The sequence below is a fragment of the Crocodylus siamensis genome, chromosome 8, assembly GCF_052110815.1.
Source record: "Crocodylus siamensis isolate JL-2025a chromosome 8, ASM5211081v1, whole genome shotgun sequence".
NCBI lineage: Eukaryota > Metazoa > Chordata > Crocodylia > Crocodylidae > Crocodylus > Crocodylus siamensis.
In genome coordinates this window covers 24,047,691-24,067,262 of record NC_143402.1, presented here as the reverse complement: position 1 = coordinate 24,067,262, position 19,572 = coordinate 24,047,691, and the positions used below count along the sequence as shown (strand labels likewise).

Below are 19,572 nucleotides of genomic sequence, written 5' to 3'. Positions count from 1 at the left end.
CCTATTTTAACATTATGTGTTACTGAGGCTAGTTGCAGCTGCATACAGTTGTTCATTGGCACCACCTGTACAATCTGATTTTAGATACCATCAATTAGAAAATGTTACCACCAAAAATCTGTCTTGGTTCTTCGCATCAGTCATCTGATGGGACTCAAGATTTATGAAATGCATGCCATTATGCGGGGAGATAAGATACTTTAATGCAACTGACAGTGAAAGGAGCAAAAAGTAACATCCTGTGTGGGCCCAGCCCTACTCCTACTGGCCATGGGGTGGGGGATGGGAAGGTATGCAGGTTTTATGCTGAATGAGAATAATAAAAATACTACTTGCACTTCATTGCATCTTCTAACTCAGGACCTTCCTGCACTTTTTAAGAAATAGTACTTTTTAAGGAAGTAAAAGTAAGGCACAGCAGAGGAGGTCAAGGCACAAGGAGTGTGGAAGGACTGTGCTGCTGGTTGGATTAGCCTTCTCTCACCAAGGCACAGATGAATGGGTATTGCATCTTCTGGAAGGGTACAGAAGTGTCTCTGGTCTCTAAAGGACTGGGAAGCATTGTTTGTTCTCCTCATTGCTTGGCTGTCTTATCTGCTTTTCATCCCATAATAGCAGCCATTAAGATATGTATTATTCAAACTGATTTACATTTTCTCTACCCCTCACAAGTGGCCAGGATGCAAATGAGCCTTTCATTTCACTTTCAGACTGCCAAAGTCAACAGCACAATGCTTGTTAGTTGCTCTGTATCTTTCTGGGAGCCTAGGCATTGTGTCTTGTTAATAAAATTCACTCGAATTTAGTGATCCAGCAGCACAGGATGTGAGCGCTGCTCTCTGCTCTCACAACACTGGGTTTAAACTTTCCCCTTATTTTATAAGAACACATGGTTTTCGTTAGTACTAGCCAAAGAGTTACAAGTTGTATGTCTTGAATATGTATCTGCCAAGGTAAGTAATCTCTGCTGTGAACTTTAACAATCAAAGCTCACAGCCATTTGTTTTCCTATGTATAGATTTACCAGCTGCTGGTTTCCAGCATTTATTGTGATGTTTTCTTTTTCTCTAATCAAGGCATTATTGCTGTGTTTAGCTAGGCAGTCTGTCTTCTGACACTGAGATGTGGGCTGGGCTGGCTTCCGGGCAGACAGTGTGTAGAGGGCCTAAAACAGAGAATTATAGACCCATAGGCGGATTAATGCACAGGCTAGCTGGGCAGGTGGCAGCGGCTCTGGGGGGCTGCAGCGGTATCTCCTGTTCCTGACCAGGGGATGCTCTCTGCAAAAACGGATGGTACGCGCTCTGCATCTCTGCAAGGGGCACAGAGATGTGTGATAGGACTCACTCCAAAACACCCATGGCACCTCTGTGCGGAACAGTGTCCCAGCTTCCCTGTGCCCCCTTCTCCAGGGGCTCCATGCAGGTAACTCCCCTGGAACACCCCTGGCCCCATGGGGGCGTGGGAGGGGGCGGCAGGGGGCATTTGCCCTGTTCTTGGTGAGGAAACAGGACAGGTCCTTGGGAAACGGCACACTCTGCCCCCAGCCCACAAACCCCTTTTAGCGTCAAGCATGTGGTACGAATACCTCTTCAGCATGGTCTTGGCAAAGCACTGATCCCAATCTCTGTTGTGCGCCCTCACTCCCATCTCCTGGGCGCTTGAAGACCTCGCTGATTCAGTGCCCTATCTGGAGCTGGCACTGGATGTCCTCCTCACCCCAGACAGCAGCGAGATCCTGGGCTGTAAAATTCAAGTGTCCGTGGTCCACATGGTGCCTTAGGATCACAGGGTTTCTCTCTGCTGACCCCGGCTTGGAGGTTCAGTGCCCCCACAACCACATCCCCCGCACACTGAACTACCTAGTTGATCATCTGCTAGCTATCTGATCAGTGAGAAAGAAATGGGGAGGCAAACTGCATTGAATGAGAATGAAAGATGTGGCAGGAGTCGTCCCTCCCAAAACAATAAGAAAAAGGGGAATGGCAAATATTTAGGGCCTACCTCAGCTGCCCTTATTTTAAACATGGAAGATTTTAGTGTAGTGGCTTCTATTATTGGCCTGTTATGAATTTCAGTCCCCAAATAGTACTTGCCAAATGTTATTAATTTCATTTTTTTACTTTTACTTTTTTTCCCCACCCCTTAATTGGCATTGTATAAAGTCCCTGTTCTGAGGCAATTTCAATATAAATGTAGCTGTCACAAGTGAAGGGACACAAGACAACACACATATTTTGAAATGGAAGGAGATTACCAAATGATCCAGAGATAAGGAGAGATCTTCTCTCACTATTTTCCATCACTTAGAGCAGTAACCCTTCAAGAACAGACATAAGCAGAACTATGCGACCAAACCCATATGCCAAGTTCAGATTCGAGATTCTAAAGCAAACACTCCCTCACACACCTAAATTGAAATTTCCTAGTTAAGGCTTTATCCCTTGTGTACATGAAAATTATTTTTGAATGAGCTAGGCAAGTTGAGAGAAGTTTTTGTTGAGAGCTGAGAACTAACCTAAGTCTCAGGCAAACACAAACTTGGTTTGAACAAGGCAGAGTCCTGTTTGACATCGGGACATTACAAAATACTTCTGAGTGTAAGCAGCCACTTACTGCATAAATGCATCTGCAATCACTTTGGAGAATGCAAGATGGAGAGAGTAGATATTATAGATTGTAAATTCTGAAAATAAGAAATACAGTTTACTTTTTAGTTATCCTCCCCACCCCAGAAGCCTGCAGATGAAGAAAGTGTAGTGTTATTAAAATATATCAGGCAAGATTTTGCTTCCTATTTTACACTGACACACACAACTGTCTAATATTCTTATTTTCTTTACAGGGGTATAGAGCACAGCAGCTTCACCTGATAAGCCTTAGCTTGCTTCATTAATCCCTGAATGTGCTGTCTTCTTTCTCCTCCCTCCCCCTCCCTGCCCCTCCAAACTATAGACATTTTGCATATTTGTAACTACCCCTAATGATTACCTAGCTAGGGAAGTGATCAGCCCCAATTCAGGCAATTTCTCTAATTCATTGGAAGGACATAAAACAAGGGCAGACTAGCAGCATACTTGTCAGAGTTAACAGTACAGTACAAAGACCCAGTCCTGCTCCACTTGAAATCAAGAGAAAATTACCTCCATTTCAAATGTAAGTGTTACTACATTTCAACAACTTGCAAGTGACTGAACTTTAAAAACTTTAAAAACAAACAACCCACGCCCCACTCTCCTCCACCCAAAATTCACTGTGCAATCCTTTAGACCACTTCAGAAAATTCACGGTGGAAGTGTTGTTGCCCTGAGCACAAACAAGCATTGCCTTTTAAAACCTTTGAACAATTCCATGGTAAACATTGTATTGACCTGGGCCTGTGGGTCGTGGCTCCACTGCCTGTCCTACCACAATGCCTCTGATTAGCTGGTAATGTTAAGACACTAGCTAACTAGGCAATTAAAAAAGAACTGGTGGAATATTGACACAGTACCAAATACCTGATGATCCTAAGTCATTCTTTCTGCGGCATGAGCTGGCAAATGGGACAATCTGCCTGCCTTCACTCACTAGGGCAGGAGTTGTCAACCGGGGATATGTGTATCCCCAGGGGGACTTAGATAGGTCATAGGGGGTACGTGCGGGCAGGTGGAGATGGAGTGTGCCCAAGGCACAATGGCAGCATCTCCCCCAGCACGTTTGCCTCTTACCCGGGGAAAAGGGAAGGGGAGGGATGCACTGGGTGCTGCCAGCCCCACATGGCACAGCGCAGCACCTTCCCACTCCCACCTGTCTGGATGGCCGGGGTGGGGTGTTGTGCCTGCCCTGGAGGTAGGCGATCGGCTGGGCACAAGGCCCATCAGCAGCCTGTGGAGCCATGACTGGCTGTAAGAAAGCGAGGCAGCTGCCGCCACATACGAGCCCTACCTCTGTTTGCCACCCCCCCATGCCACCTCTACACATATCCCTGGGAGGGCACAGGGGGCGTGTGCCCCCAGATCAGCACGTGGGGCAGAGCCAGCTGGGGGCTGCTGGGGGCTGGGGCTAGTGCAGCTGCAGGATGTTCCCAGCAGGGGTTTTGGGCCAGGCTATGCTGGGCAGAGTTTGGGGGGGCTACAGTGAATTTTGGGCTGGCTGCAGCCTCCACCATAGCGCAGCCTTCCCCCCTCCCACCAGGAAGAGACTCCCACAGTGCAGGAGGGCGTGAGGTAGGGGTGAATCATTCACCCCTGCTCCTGGCCCACTCCCTCCTGCACTGTGGGGATTGGCCCATGACCCAGCCCAGCTGGGGCCCCATTCACAGTGAATGGGGCCCCAGCCAGGCCAGGTCATGGGACAGTCAGAGCCCGGTGGCTGCTCCAGGGATGTGGCATGGGGAAGTACATGCTCCCCCCCTCAGTTCCCTCACTGTGCATGCAGTGGCAGGAGCCACCTGCCCTCACTCCTGAAGTAACCACTGGGCTCCGATTATCCCATGACCCAACCCAGCCTGGCTGAGGCTCCATTAACAGTGAATGGGGGCCCCGGCCGAGCCAGTTCATGGGACGATCCCCACACTGCAGGAGGGAGCATGACAGGGGCAGGGGTGAATGATTTCCCCTGTCTCATTCCCTCCTGCACTGTGAGGGGCTTGATCCCAAGCCCCACTCCCTCCCTCGCTACCGGGGGGAGGCAGATCGAGGCCCCTGGAGTGAGGGAGGGAGCAGGGCAGGAGCAGGGCTGGGGTGAGTGGGGCCCCAGCCAGGCGGGGTGGTGGGACAAGCAGAGGCCCCGAGCTGCCCCACCACCTGGTCTGGCCAGGGCCCCACGCACCCAGCCCTGCTCCTGCCTATAGCCCATTTCCTCTCTCACCCCAGGGGCCTCGATCCCATGCTTCCAGGGGCAGTGCAAGGGCTATATAACCTGTGCAACTACACCAGGTCCTGTGCTGGTCCTGCTGCATCACAGTTGCATTTATGGTTCATTATACTTAATACACATGCTCATTACTGACTATGGGTTATTATGCTTTATTTCATTGTGCTCCTTTCTTGTCCTATTTGTTCTATTTAAAGGCTGGCTCAAGTCAGTAAGGAGGCTGTTCTGTGGGAGGTACTTCTTACTGGCATGGAGATGGAACTGTTTCTTAATTATGAGTTGATTATAAGTTGTCTAGTAAAGAGCCGTGAATTGAACATTTGTACAGAGTCTCCCTGAAAAGTCACCCACTGCCTACAGGCAGCAACCTCTCCAAGAATGGCAGGCTTGTCGCTGTGGTGTATGCTGTTTGGGAGCAGTTTTGACTGATAGCAGTAACAGCATACCCCTTTCACATACCCACCTGGCACATCTAAGGATGTCAAGGGCACAGTCTTGTGCTTTAAAAAGAGCCTCAAGATAATGTTTCATCCTGTGTGCATCAACATATATGGGGGAGGGGGACTGGAAACTCTCCTTTAAGGTTGCTGACAGACATGAGGGAAAAAAACCCAAAAAAGCTTTATTGGAAGAAGCAGAGCACCCAGCTCCACAACAGCTGTATAGATCAGGCACTTCAGTGGGGCTTTTTGGCACTTTAATAGCTGATTCAGTTATGCAGCCAGGAACCATGTGGTGCCAGAGTGGCAGGCAGAACGGCGGCGAGAGTGAGGAGGAGCAGCAGCTGTGGGGGGAGGAAGTGGCAGCAGGGCCAGGGATGGCAGGAGCATGGAGCCTGGGCTGGCAGGAGCTCCACCTGCTGAGAACCATGAGCACCCTGAGGCCTCACTGCTGCTGGCAGGGGATATGGGCAATGATAGGGGGGTCATGTATGGAGGGGCATGCTCATGGGAGGCTCTGACACGCACACCCCACCATATACATGTACCCAGACCCCTCCTCACACTGACATACACCCACACCCCCTCACCCACTCGAGCCACTTTCCCCTCCACACATACCACAACACCCCCAGCCACCCTTCCCCCACACAGTTGCATCCCCCACAAAACCCATACCCATCCACATATCCACATGCTCCCCACCCTACATGCACACACACCCACACACCCCCAAACCCCATACCCACCCATACCTCTCACACCTATCCATCCCCCACAAACCCCACATACATCCACACAAACCCTTCCCCACATATACCCACAGCCCCCAACAAACCCAATAGCCACCCATCCGCACCCCTCCACAATATAGTTTCATAGTTTCTAGGGTTGGAAGGGACCTGAGTAGATCATCTACTCTGACCCCCTGCCATGGCAGGAAAGAGTACTGAGGTCAAACGACCCCAGCAAGGTGTTCATCCAGCCTCCTCTTAAAGACCCCCAGGGTAGGAGCCAGAACCACTTCGCTTGGAAGTTGGTTCCAGATCCAAGCCACCCTGACCATGAAGTAGCGCCTCCTGATATCTAGCCTTAATCTACCCTCTGCCAGCTTGTGACTGTCATTCCTGGTCACTCCTGGTAGTGCTCGGGGGAACAGGGACTTCCCCAGTGCCTGCTGATTCCCCCCTGACTAGTTTATAACAGGCCACTAGATCCCCCCTCAGCCTTTTCTTGTGGAGGCTGAACAGGTTCAGATCCCATAGCCTCTCCTCATAGGGCCTGCCCTGCTGCCGCCTGATCATGCGAGTGGCCTCCTCTGGACCCGCTCCATGCTGTCCACATCCCTCTAGAAGTGCGGCGCCCAGAACTAGATGCAGTACTCCAGCTGTGGCCTGACCAGAGCCACATAGAGGAGGAGTATCACCTCCTTGGACCTGCTCGAGATGCATCTGTGGATGCAGGACAGGGTACGGTTGGCCTTCCTGACTGCATCCCCACACTGCCGGCCCATGTTCATCTTGGCATCAATGATGACTCCAAGATCCTTTTCTGCCTCTGTACTGACAAGAAGGGAGTTCCCCAACCTGTCGGTATGGTGCCGGTTGTTCCTCCCCAGGTGCATCACTTTGCACTTGTTAGTGTTGAATCCCATCCTATTCTCATCCGCCCACCCCTGTAACCTGTCTAGGTCTGATTGCAGCCTATTCCTCCCTTCTAACATGCCCACATCCCCCCCACATCTTAGTGTCATCAGCAAATTTGAACAGGGTGCTTTTTACTCCCTCGTCCGAGTCACTGATGAAGATGTTGAACAGTGCGGGCCCAAGGACCGAGCCCTGCGGAACCCCACTGCCCACATCCCTCCAAGTCGAAAATGACCCGTCCACCGCCACTCTCTGGGTGCGGCCCTCCAGCCAGTTGGCGACCCAGTTGACTGTGTGGGTGTCGCCACCACATTCCCCCAGTTTCTTAATGAGAACAGGTGAGACACAGTGTCGAAGGCCTTCCGAAAGTCCAGGAAGACTATGTCCACTGCTACCCCTACGTCTAAGGATTTGGTGACCTGGTCGTAGAAGGCCACCAGGTTGGTCTGACAGGACCTGTTGCTAATGAACCCATGTTTGTTGCCCTGAAACATAATCTCCCCTGCTGGCCCCTTGTGGATATGCGCCAGAATAATTTTCTCAAAAAGCTTGCCCAGGATCAAGGTAAGACTAACTGGCCTATAGTTTCCCGGGTCCTCCTTCCTCTCCTTTTTGAAGATGGGAACCACAGTGGCCCCCTTCCAGTCTTCTGGCACCACACCAGAGCACCAAAAGTGCTCATAAAGCCGTGCCAGGGGTCCTGCAATGACCTCAGCCAATTCCCTCAGTACTCTAAGGTGGAGATCGTCCAGACCAGCTGATTTGAATACATCCAGTCCTTCCAGAAGTTCCCTAACTAGTTCCTCACTAATGCTTGGCCTAGGTGCGCCTCCCCTGGGATCCAGGGGGGATCCAGAGGGGGGGTGACTATTCCAGTCCCTGTAGGAAAATGGAGGCAAAGAAATTGTTAAATATGTTGGCTTTGTCATCTGGTGTGACAACCAAATTTCCTAGTGTGTCCTGCAGGGGCCCCACATTACCCAAGAGTATACAAGAGTAAGACAATATACAAGAGTAAGACTTTTAAGCTATTATACAATCACCTCTATACACATTATGCAAACACGTGTAAATCAAGACAAAAATTTTTTAATCAAATTAATCATAGAATCATAGAAGTAGGGTTGGAAGGGACCTTGAAAATCTTCAAGTCCAACCCCCTGCCTGGGCAGGAGAAAAAACTGGGCTCAAATGATCCCAGCTAGGTAGGCATCAAGCCTTCTCTTAAAGACCCCCAGGGTAGGAGCCAGCACCACTTCCCTTGGAAATTGGTTCCAGATCCTAGCCGCCCTAACTGTGAAGTAGTTCTTACGGATGTCTAATCTAAACCTACTCTCCAACAACTTGTGCCATTATTTCTTGTTATGCCAGGGGGCGCTAGGGGAAACAAGGTCTCTCCCAAACCCTTCTGGTCCACCCTAGTGAGTTTATATATGGTCACGAGGTCCCCCCTCAGCCTTCTCTTATGAAGGCTGAACAGGTTCAGGTCCTGCAGTCTCTCATTGTAGGGTCTGCCCTGTTGTCCCTGGATCATGTGAGTGGCCCTCCTCTGCCCCTAATGAAACCATGCTGGTTGCCTTTGAGCATCATCTCTGAGGCTGGCCATTGCAGATGTGCTCCATGATGATCTTCTCAAAGAGTTTCCCTAGGATTGAGGTAAGACTGATGGGCCTATAGTTGCCTGGGTCCTCTCTCCTCCCTTTTTTAAAGATGGGGACCACATTAGCTATCTTCCAATCATCTGGCACCTGGCCAGAGCACCATGAGTGCTCGTAAAGCCATGACAAGGGCCCTGCAATAACCCCTGCTAGTTCCCTCAACACTCTGGGGTGAAGAGCATCTGGACCCGCTGATTTGAACATGTCCAGCCCCTCCAGAAGCTCTCTAACCCGGTCCTCCCCAATCTGAGGTCTGGAGGCGTTCCCCTTGAGTCCGTCTTGCATCACGGTGGTGAAGTCCTGGTCCCTGCCCAGGAAAACGGAGGTGAAGAATTGGTTAAAGAGGTCTGCTTTCTCCTCTGGTGCAACCACCAGATTGCCCAGAGGATCTTGCAGGAGCCCCACATTTCCCGGTGCTTTCTTCATCCTCCCTATATATTTGAAAAAGTACTTTTTGTTATCTTTGATTTTGGATGCAAGTCCTAGCTCTATGTCCGCCTTAGCTTTCCTGACAGCCCCCCTACAGGCCCGAGCAGAGGAGGTATACTCCTCTTTGGAGATAGAACCCCCTTTCCATTGGTTTTATGCTGCCTTTTTGGCAATCAGGCATTCTCATACACCCTTGGTGAGCCAGGGAGGCTTTCAGGCACTCCTGCGCCCCTTGCTTTTTGTTGGGATGGTCACCCCTTGGGCCCTGAGTATCATCTCCTTAAGAAACGACCACTCATCTTGGGCACTGAGCTCCCCTGCTCTCGAGAACCCCAGCGCCTCTCCCACTAATCTCAACTCATTAAAGTTGGCCCTCTTGAAGTCTAGGGCTACTGTCTTGCTGCAGGCCCTTGACACCCTGCACTGGATGGTGAATTCCAGGGAGTGATGATCACTATCACCCAGGTGGTCAAGAACCTGGAGACCCCTTATCAGGTCATCGCCTGTGGCCAGGACCAGGTCCAACAGGGCATTTCCTCTGGTGGGACTGTGCACCTCCTGAATTAAGTGGAGGTCCTGTATCTCGGCCAAGAACCTCCTGGAATGGTCCGACCTGCAGATGTCCGGGTAACTTAAATCACCCATGTCAACTACATTCCTTGCTTTAAGTGCCTCTTCAAGCCGGCCTGAAAATTCCCAGTCCAGCTCCTCCCCTTGGTTGGTGGGTCTGTAGTAGACCCTCTCCATTAGATCCCTTTCCCCACGGCCCCCTTGTATCTTAACCCAGAGCACTGCTGCTTGCCCCTCTGACCCCATTTTGCTGGCAGACGATGTGTATTGTTCCTTGACATACAGCGCCACACCCCGCCTTTCCTTCCTTCTCTATCCCGCCTGTAAAGCCTATAGCTCCTAATGCTAACTGCCCAGTCGTGGGATGAATCCCACCACGTTTCTGTAAGCCCTATTATGTCTGGGTCTGAACTGGCTATTCTGAGGGCGAGTTCCTCCTGTTTATTCCCCATACTACGAGCATTGCTATACAGGCATTTAAAGCCCTGCCTGGCTGCATGTGCCACCCCCCGATTTGGGAGACTGTTTGGACTCCTGTTTCTTACCTGGGCACTCCTTGCATTTGTCACTTGTCTTGCTTGGGTGGTGTCTCCTCGTCTTCCTGCAGCCCCCTCCCCTGGCGATGCTAGTTTAAAGCTCGCTGTATGAGATCAGCGAACCTGGAAGAGAAGACACTCTTGCCTTTAGGAGAAAGGTGAAGCCCATCCCACCCCAGCAAGTTCCCCGCCAGAAAGCATGGGTCATTATCAAGGAATGTTGTAGTAGATTTTGATTTTTAGAATATAATGTGGGGGGGTTGCTGGTTCTGAGATGGCAAACCCCCTTGCCTAAAAGAGTACTTCTGGAGGCAAGGAGAGGGACTTCTTGTGATAAAGGTCAGGGCTTAGGGAGCAGGACTTGTGGTCCCAAAATGATGACCAGGGAGCAGGGTGCCTGTCAAGGGGAGGGGCTACCCATGTGGCCCTCAACAGCTTGCCAAAACTCATTAAGCAGCCCTCTAGCTGAAATAATTGCCAGCCCCTGTCTTAAAGGCAACTTAAAAAGAGAGGTCATCCTGCAAAAACGGGTCCAATTAGTATATTTTCTCACAAAACAGCATGCCCTAGAATAAGAATTACACTGTTTTGTGTACATGTGGCACCTGGTAACAGTGTGAAAGGGACTCCTAGCTTCCCCAGAATGAATGAAAAACTGGGTCCAAATGAGGGGATAGACTTGTGAGATTCAGATACTTACACATCTTTTGTATTCGTTTATTTTTATGTAATGGAGTTAGGCCCTTAGGGCTCTTCAGAATATACAGAGCATGGAACTGGGGTTTTATTGGCTATTGAATTTTACATATTCAGTCATAAACATTTTGGTTCACAAGAGAGAACACTTGTGATGATACATGTCAAAAGCATTTTTGTCTGTTCTATCTAAATCAGTTATTTGTGATGAGTACTATAGTTTTATTTACATCAACATCCATAGTTTAGACATGTCCGACCGGTAGCAGCTGGAAGACATTAATTCTGTTTATAGCTTAGATTGGGAATTCTCTGCAGATTACAGAGAAAATATTCAAGTGTTTTGTGTTGTGACGTGGAGATTAGAGTCTAAAGTCTGTTTAAAATTAGTTTCATTTAACAGATGAAACTAACAGGATGAGGAGAAAATGATTTACTATAAAAAGTATTTACCCATTATGAAACTGTTCCAAACCACAGAGAAATATAGTAGATCAGTTGATGAAGACTTTGAGACCGCTTGAAAGAGCAATGTGTACAAAACCAATCAATGATGGACTAACTGTACATACTTATCTTGCTATTATCTTCAGCATTCTCCTTTTATACTGTATCTTAACCCACATATGTATGTACAAAACATTACTAAAATTTCAAATTGCAAATCAAGCGCTCACAAGCCAAGAAATACCAGTGTTTAGATTGCATGTACAACCTTAAACACTACTTATGTGCAGCAATCTCCACAGAACCCTGCCCACAGTCAAGGCCCAGGATGGGACACGGCAATTTTCAACAGTTTAAAACTCAGCTAAATCTGAATGTGATAGAGAATAAAGAAAAAAGCACAGGAGTGTCCTTCCTGTCAAATTTTAAAAGGCCCACTGCAAGCAGTGGTTGTATTAGAGCTTTTCAAAATTATAAAAATCTTCTTTATGGAAAATGATATTGGGCAATTTGGGGTTTGTCACTGGGATTATTGCCCCTTATAATGAAATGGGAGATTTAACACTGGATAATCCTCAGTTGGGTTTTACCTGAAAGATTTTGCATGCTAACAATATTTACTGGTCCTGTAGACCCAGAAGCTATGCTGTGTATTGGTGAATGCCACCTACTATTATCTATGTGCATGTGGACAAACCTAAAGCATTCTAACCTGCTTGAAAACAAATGGGGGCATTTGAAAGCCAGTTGACTTCATAGCCTCTTTCTGGAACCCTCGGCTTGCCATCTTGACATTAATTTGCCTGATTCCTTTCCTCTGACTAGGCTGGGAGTTGCTGGCAAGATGGTGGGAACAATTGGTTCAGAGTCTGAAAGAATGGGGCCAGCACCAGGAAAAAAAAGGATTACATAGCATTTACGGAGCAAAGCATCTCCTGCTCCTGAGGACCCCAGCCAGGAAGACACCAAACTGAGGTGTTATTAGAGAAGGATGAAAAGACAGAAGGAGTGGCCAAGAATTGGTTTGGCAGATCTACAGATCAGGGGCTTCTGTTTCCATTGTGTGATCGGATTCCACCAAGCTTCTTCTTGGCTATGCAAGAGGGGCAAAGTCATAAAACAAATTCATCTCCTTGCATCCCTGCACAGGGGCCAGTCAGGATCACAATGAGAGCACAATGTCTGCGCCTTCCTAGTATCTTTGCAAGTAGTAGTGCTTGAAACAGGGAAAGTCTCTTCACCAGTTTGTACCAAGCCATGGTGCTGGAGAGGGGAGGCCAGCTCAATGGCCCACGCTTTTTTGCAGCCTCTTGGAGGAATTGTGGGTGATTCAGCTACAATTCCAAGGAACACCAAGTGGTGCATGACCCTCCAGGACTCCTAACAGAGACCAGGTCAGAATCTAATCCTTTGGAAGAAGATAGAGTATTGAAGTGAACACAGATCCTGCCCTTAAAACAGCGATGGGCAAAATACAGCCTGCGTGCCAGATTTCAGCCCACCAACTGATTGTATCCAGCCCGTGGTGGGGTATCAGTCAACTAATTGGATATGGCCTGTGGCTATCCTCACAGTGCTCTACATGGGACTGACCCCTGTCTGGGGCAGCACACACTACCCTCCCGCCACACCTGCTGGCCCCAGCTCTGGCTCCAGCCCTGGCCTTAGCCAGTGCACACAGTTTCGCAGCAGGGCTGCTCCCGATGCAGTGCCTGGGTGAATCGCCTCCAGTAACTCCTCCTCCTCCTTGTCCTGCCTTTGCTGCACTGCTCTGGGCAGGGGGAAGCTGCAGTTAGGCGGCTTCTGCCACAGTGTGCAGGGCTCCAGGTCCAGCTCCCTGTTCCCTTCCACCCACTCTACCTGTTCAGCAGAATGAGCACCCACCTGTGGGAGGCCGAGTGGGTGGAAGGCAGTCAGGAGCTGGAGACCCATGCACTGGCTGCTTCCTGCAGCCTTTCCCCTGCCCAGAGTGTTACAGCAGGGGCAGGAGCAGGACAATGAGCCCTGGAGGTGGGGGGAGCCAAGCAGTACCTGGGCAGCTGTAGCCAGACTGGGAGTAACCCCTCCAGGAAGCTGTGCACACTAGCCAGGACCAGGTCAGGGGCTAGTGGGTGTGGGCAGAAGCACAGAACTCACTGTCCCAGGCAGGAGCAAGTAGGGCTCACCCCCATGTGGGGCACTGCAAGGGCTGCTGTGGACTGCACCTGCACCGCACCACCCAGGTAAGCTGTGCCGCACATGCCCCTAACCTCCTTCCCACCCTCCCAGCCGGCTCCCAGGACCTAGTGCCCAGGCAGTCCCGTCAGCCCCCGGACATGCACACATTCTGCTCCCTACACCCTCCCACACATGCACACTAGGGCTGTGTGAAGCTTCAGGTGGTGATTTGATTCGGAGGAGATTTGGCCCAATTCGGTGGCCGAATCACTGAATCCATATCGAATCAGGGGACCAATTTAAAGGTCTGAACCAACTTAAAGCTCTCCGAATCTTTGGAAAAGATTCAGAGAGTTTAATAATTTCACAGTTTCATAGTTTCTAGGGTCGGAAGGGACCTGAGCAGATCATCTAGTCCGACCCCCTGCCATGGCAGGAAAGAATACTGGGGTCAAACGACCCCAGCAAGATGTTCATCTAACCTCCTCTTAAACACCCCCAGGGTAGGAGCCTGCACCACTTCTCTTGGAAGTTGGTTCCAGACCCTAGCCGCCCTAACCATGAAGTAGTGCCTCCTGATATCTAACCTAAGCCTACCCTCTGCCAGCTTGTGACCATTATTCCTGGTCACTCCTGGAGGTGCTCAGGGGAACAATGACTCCTCCAATGCCTGCTGATCCCCCCTGACTAGTTTATAACAGGCCACAAGATCCCCCCTCAGCCTTCTCTTTTGGAGGCTGAACAGGTTCAGGTCCCGTAGCCTCTCCTCATAGAGCCTGCCCTGTTGTCCCCTGATCATACGAGTGGCCTCCTCTGGACCCTCTCCATGCTGTCCACATCCCTCTTGAAGTGCGGCGCCCAGAACTAGACGCAGTGCTCCAGCTGTGGCCTGACTAGTGCCGCATAGAGGGGGAGGATCACCTCTTTGAACCTGCTCAAGATGCATCTGTGGATGCATGACAAGGTGCAGTTGGCCTTCCTGACTGCCTCCCCACACTGCTGGCCCATGTTCATCTTGGAGTCAATGATGACCCTCAGATCCTTTTCCGCCTCCGTGCTGACAAGAGGGGAGTTCCCTAACCTGTAGGTATGGTGCCAGTTGTTCCTCCCGAGGTGCATCACCTTGCACTTGTCTGTATTGAAACCCATCCTATTCTCATCCGCCCACCCTTGTAACCTGTCTAGGTCTGTTGCATCCTTCCAGTGTGCCCACGTCCCCCCACATCTTAGTGTCATCAGCAAATTTGAACAGGGTGCTTTTTACCCCTTTGTTCAAATCACTGATGAAGATGTTGAACAGTGCGGGCCCGAGTACCGAGCCCTGGGGGACCCCACTGCCCACGTCCTTCCAGGTTGAGAAGGACCCATCCACTACCACCCTCTGAGTGTGGCCCTCCAGCCAGTTGGTGACCCATTTGACTGTGTGGGTGTCTACACCACAGCCCCCCAATTTCTTAATGAGAATGGGGTGAGAGACAGTGTCGAAAGCCTTCCGGAAGTCCAGGAAGACTTTGATGCTTTGATGATTTAGGCAGTCATAGATTTCATAGACATCAGTGCTGGAAGAGACCTCGGGAGATCATTGAGTCCAGCCCCCTGCCCAAAGGGCAGGAAGTCAGCTGGGGTCATAGGATCCCAGCAAGATAAGCATCCAATTTACTCTTGAAGGTGTTCAATGTAGGTGCTTGAACCACCTCCGCTGGCAGACTGTTCCAGACCTTGGGGGCTCGGACAGTAAAGAAATTCTTCCTTATGTCCAGCCTGAAATGGTCTTGCAGGAGTTTGTGACCATTCGACCTAGTCTTCCCTTGGGGCGCTCTGGTGAACAAACGTTCCCCCAGATCCTGGTGGTCACCCCTGATAAACTTATAGGTGGCCATCAGATCACCCCTGAGCCTACGCTTTTCCAGGCTAAAGAGTCCCATGTCTCTCAGCCTATCATCGTAAGATCTGTTTTCCTGACCTCTGCTCATGCGCGTGGCTCTCCTCTGGACTCTCTCAAGCTTCTCCACATCCTTTTTGAATTGTGGAGCCCAAAACTGGACGCAGTACTCCAGCTGCGGCCTCACCAAGGCCAAGTACAAGGGGAGAATGACGTCCCGGGATTTGCTCGAGAAGCATCTATGGATGCAAGCCAGCGTTTTCGTCGCTTTACTAACTGCAGCATTGCATTGTAGGCTCATGTTCATGTTGTGGTCAATGATGACCCCCAAGTCTTTTTCTTCTGTAGTGCTATCCAATGTAGCACTGCCAAGCCTATAAGGGTGCTGCAGGTTTTTCCTCCCAAGGTGGAGAACCTTGTATTTTTCAGTGTTAAACACCATCAGGTTCTCATCTGCCTATTTGCTGAGCTTGTCCAGGTCAGCCTGGATCACCCGCCTATCTTCTGGCGTGGATGCTTTGCCCCAAAGTTTGGTGTCATCGGCAAACTTAGCCAGTCCACTCCTGACTCCAATGTCCACATCATTAATGAAGATGTTGAACAGTATGGGTCCAAGGACAGAGCCTTGAGGCACCCCACTGGTCACAGGGCACCACGATGACTGACTGCCATCAATTACAACCCTCTGGGTCCGACCACGGAGCTAATTTCCCAGCCAGCGGATTGTGGTGGAGCCAAGGCCACAACTGGCCAGTTTGGCCAAGAGGTGATCATGGGATACCAGATCAAAAGCTTTTTTGAAGTCAAGATATATGACATCAATCTCTTCTCCCTCGTCCAGGTGATAGGTCACCTGGTCATAGAAGGAAATGAGATTGGTCAAACAAGACCTACCCACAACAAACTCATGCTGCCTATCCCTTAGGATGTTAGCCTGGGCCAGTCCATCAAAGATGGCCTCCTTAATAAACTTTTCTAAGATCTTCCCCAGGATAGAAGTCAGGCTAATGGGCCTATAGTTAGTCGGATCCACTCTCCTCCCTTTCTTGAAGATCGGCACCACATTGGCCTTCTTCAAGTCTTCGGGCACTACACCAGAGCGCCAGGAGTTTTCAAAGATCCGTGCCAGGGGCTGGGCTATGACACTCACCAGCTCCTTGAGTACCCTGGGGTGCAGATTGTCAGGGCCAGCTGACCTGAAGGTATCCAGCTTCTCAAGGTGTTCCTTCACGAGGTCAGCATTTATGGAGGGTAGGGGATCCCCATCACCCAGATCTCCCTGTCCCATAGCAGGCATGGGCGTCCCATGGGACTGATGAAAGACTGACGCAAAGTACCTATTTAATAGGTTGGCTTTTTCCTGGGCGTCAGTTGTCAGCTGCCCCATCTGGTTCAGCAGGGGTCCAATGTTGCCCTTGCTTTTCCTCCGGCTCGCCACATATCTGAAAAAGGACTTTTTGTTGTCCTTGATGCTTGAAACTAGTTGGAGTTCAGCTGCAGCCTTGGCTTTCCTGGCTTGCTCCCTGCAGGACCGGACCAGCGCAGAATAATCCTCTTTGGAGGTGAATCCCATCCTCCATCCTTTGTAAGCTTTCCTTTTTAGCCACAGGAGGTCCGCTAGGTCTCTGGAGAGCCAGGAGGGCTGCTGTGCCTTCTTGCTGCCTTTCCTCCGTGTTGGAATAGATTTAGCTTGTGCATTGAGGATCGCTTCCTTGAGAAGCAACCACTCTTCTTGAACTCCCCTCTCCCTGGGGTCATGGTCCCTGAGGGCCTGACCGACACACCTCTTAAGCTTGTCAAAGTCAGCTTTTCTGAAGTCAAGGACTTCTGTGTTGCTGACTGACTTGCCAGCTTTACGGCGGATGGTGAAGGTGATCAGCTCGTGGTCGCTGTCACCCAGCTTCCCATCGATCACTAGGTCACCAATTAGGTCATCCCCCGTAGCCAGTACCAGGTCGAGCAGCGCTTTACCTCTCGTTGGCCCATAGACTTCTTGAGTCAGGTAGAGGTCATCACACACGAGAGAAAGCTTTGCGACCACTCGGATTTTGCTGAGTGATCTTCACACGAGATGGGGACTTTGAGTGGGAGGTCTGTAGTAGACTCCTACCATTGTGTTCCCTGTGCCGTATTCCCCATGAATTTTTACCCAGAGGGTCTCTAGCTGTCCATGCTGGTCGCCAACATCAGCTTGCAGGGACATGTAGCTTTCCTTCACATAGAGAGCTACACCCCCGCCCCTTTTGTCAACACGATCCCTCCTGTACAGGGTATAGCCCTCTATACCTGTGGTCCAGTCATGGATGGAGTCCCACCAGGTCTCCGTTATCCCAATGACGTCATAATTCTTTGCACTTATCACCACCCAATCACAAAAGATGTGCAAAGAAAAAATTGCAGCCTTATCTTTTTACTGTCAGACCTCAAAAGCACAAGAACAAACACTTATTCCAGTGCCCATTTAGCTACCCCATTAAATACTACAGCATGCTACAGATTCTCAGCAGCTGGGGAGGCAGGGGCAGAGGCAGGAGTAGCGACAGGGAAGGGAGCCTGGCAACAGTCCCGATGGCTACAGCAGGGAGCTGCAGCTGACTCCAAGCTGGTAAGTACTAGGGGTGGGAGAAGGAGGAGGGGACCATGGGGAGACCCCTGCCAGCCCCCTTGATCCCCCCCGCTCCCCCAGCCCCCCCATGGCTGCCCCCTCCCCCGCCCCAGCTCAGTACTTTAAAGAAAAGCTCACCGGGTGCTGCCGGGCAGGGGGGGCAATCCCTGCTGCTCCCCACTGCCCCATGCTGCATGGGGGGCGGGCTCTGCCATGAGCTTCCTGCCCTCCCCACGGATGCTCCACCTGGGCCAGCTCTAGACCTTGAAGAAAAAAATAACCAAGAAAAGCCCCGGGACTCACTGCTCACTGGCCTGGCCTGGCTGATTTGGAGATTTGGCTGAATCGAATTGGAACAGTGATTCGAATCACTGGATTGAACCACTGTCCCCCAAATCAGCCGAATCCGAATCCATAGTAAATACTAGCCACTTTGCAGAGGCCTAACACATACTATACAGAAGTAAGACTTTATTTTGAGTTATTATGGAATTGCTTTTGTATACGCTACTCAAAAAAACAACTTGGGGCAAAAATTATTTTTTAAAATAAAATTAATATATGATATAGAGATGTTTGTTTTTAGTGTATGATTTGTTTTGTATCTATAATTTGTTAAAATTATATCTACTAAAAGATTTTGTGCGTGCAGCCTTCCAACCAAAATATTTGCCCACCCCTGACTTAGAAGCTCTCAGTGTTTGACAGGCCCTAAGCACGGTGTGCTTGGAACTCCAGGATTCTGTTGTGCTGAAAAATCTCTAGTTTATTACAGAACTATAATAGCTGTAATTGTTGACTGATCCAACAACCATGTTCCCACGGCTCTTGTGATCCCAGACATAAATGTATGCACAAACTAGACAAGACTCTGGCTTCCTCTTGTCAGGCTTGAGTGTGTTTTCCTTAGTCAGTGATGCATTTTAAGCATTATAAAAACATACCTGTGAGGATCTTCCCAGGATTAATCTATTCTGGGGCTGCAGGGAGCTCTAGACTGAAGTTACTATATTCAAAATGGAGGTTTCTGTGCTTCTGGACAACCACATTTCTGTATAAATATGCAGTACAAAACAGCCCCCTATCTCAGCTCAAAGAGAGGACAACACTTGAAATTCACATTTATAAATAGCACAAATGGAGTCTAAAACATGAAAGAAACCCACAGAGTGTCCACAAAAAGTAAACCTTCTAATGGATCAGAGGCCTGGAGCTGGACTAATAACTTAGACTGGCTGGAGGAAATCTAGTAGCCGGTGCTTCTATGAATGACCCATCTGTATAAAAGATTCACAAACAATTTGCACAAGCAGGGAATCTGCATAAGGAGAACTGTTAATAGCATCGTCTGAAAAGCTTTGCGGACTTCTTTCAGTCCAGATTTAACTTTGTATTTAAAGCTACAGTACATTCTGTGCTCAATGTGTTTTGCAATTTAAGAGCCTGATCCTGGCAAGGGAGCCCAATACAAGGATTCCCAAGAAGTAGGCTTTGAATTGAGCGCCTTTTCCATGCCCTATAATAGTTCAGTGGTCTAGATAACTGGTGGGGGCAGGGGTGAGGTTGGTAATTGCTTCTGGTTCATGCTGTATATATTATATGAGCACATTTTTTGACCCTTCTCTCCAGTTATACTGTGCATTACTCTG

General features: G+C 49.7%; 1 protein-coding gene across 15 annotated transcripts in view; it reads right to left on the bottom strand.

Moving 5' to 3' along the window:
• Positions 1-19,572, bottom strand: part of LPAR4 (lysophosphatidic acid receptor 4) — an 89,143-nt gene that overhangs the window by 63,882 nt on the left and 5,689 nt on the right. For 10 of the 15 annotated variants that reach the window (XR_016443713.1, XR_016443711.1, XR_016443712.1 and 7 more), the window contains exons 2-3: positions 10,146-10,259; positions 1,589-1,743 (exon numbers count right to left, since the gene is read on the bottom strand). The exons of 3 other annotated variants lie outside the window; for them this stretch is intronic. The gene's annotated coding sequence lies outside the window, so the exon portion shown is untranslated. The remainder of the gene's footprint in view (positions 1-1,588; positions 1,744-10,145; positions 10,260-19,572) is intronic. 2 more of the 15 variants (XM_090058881.1, XM_090058888.1) reach the window with 1 other exon arrangement.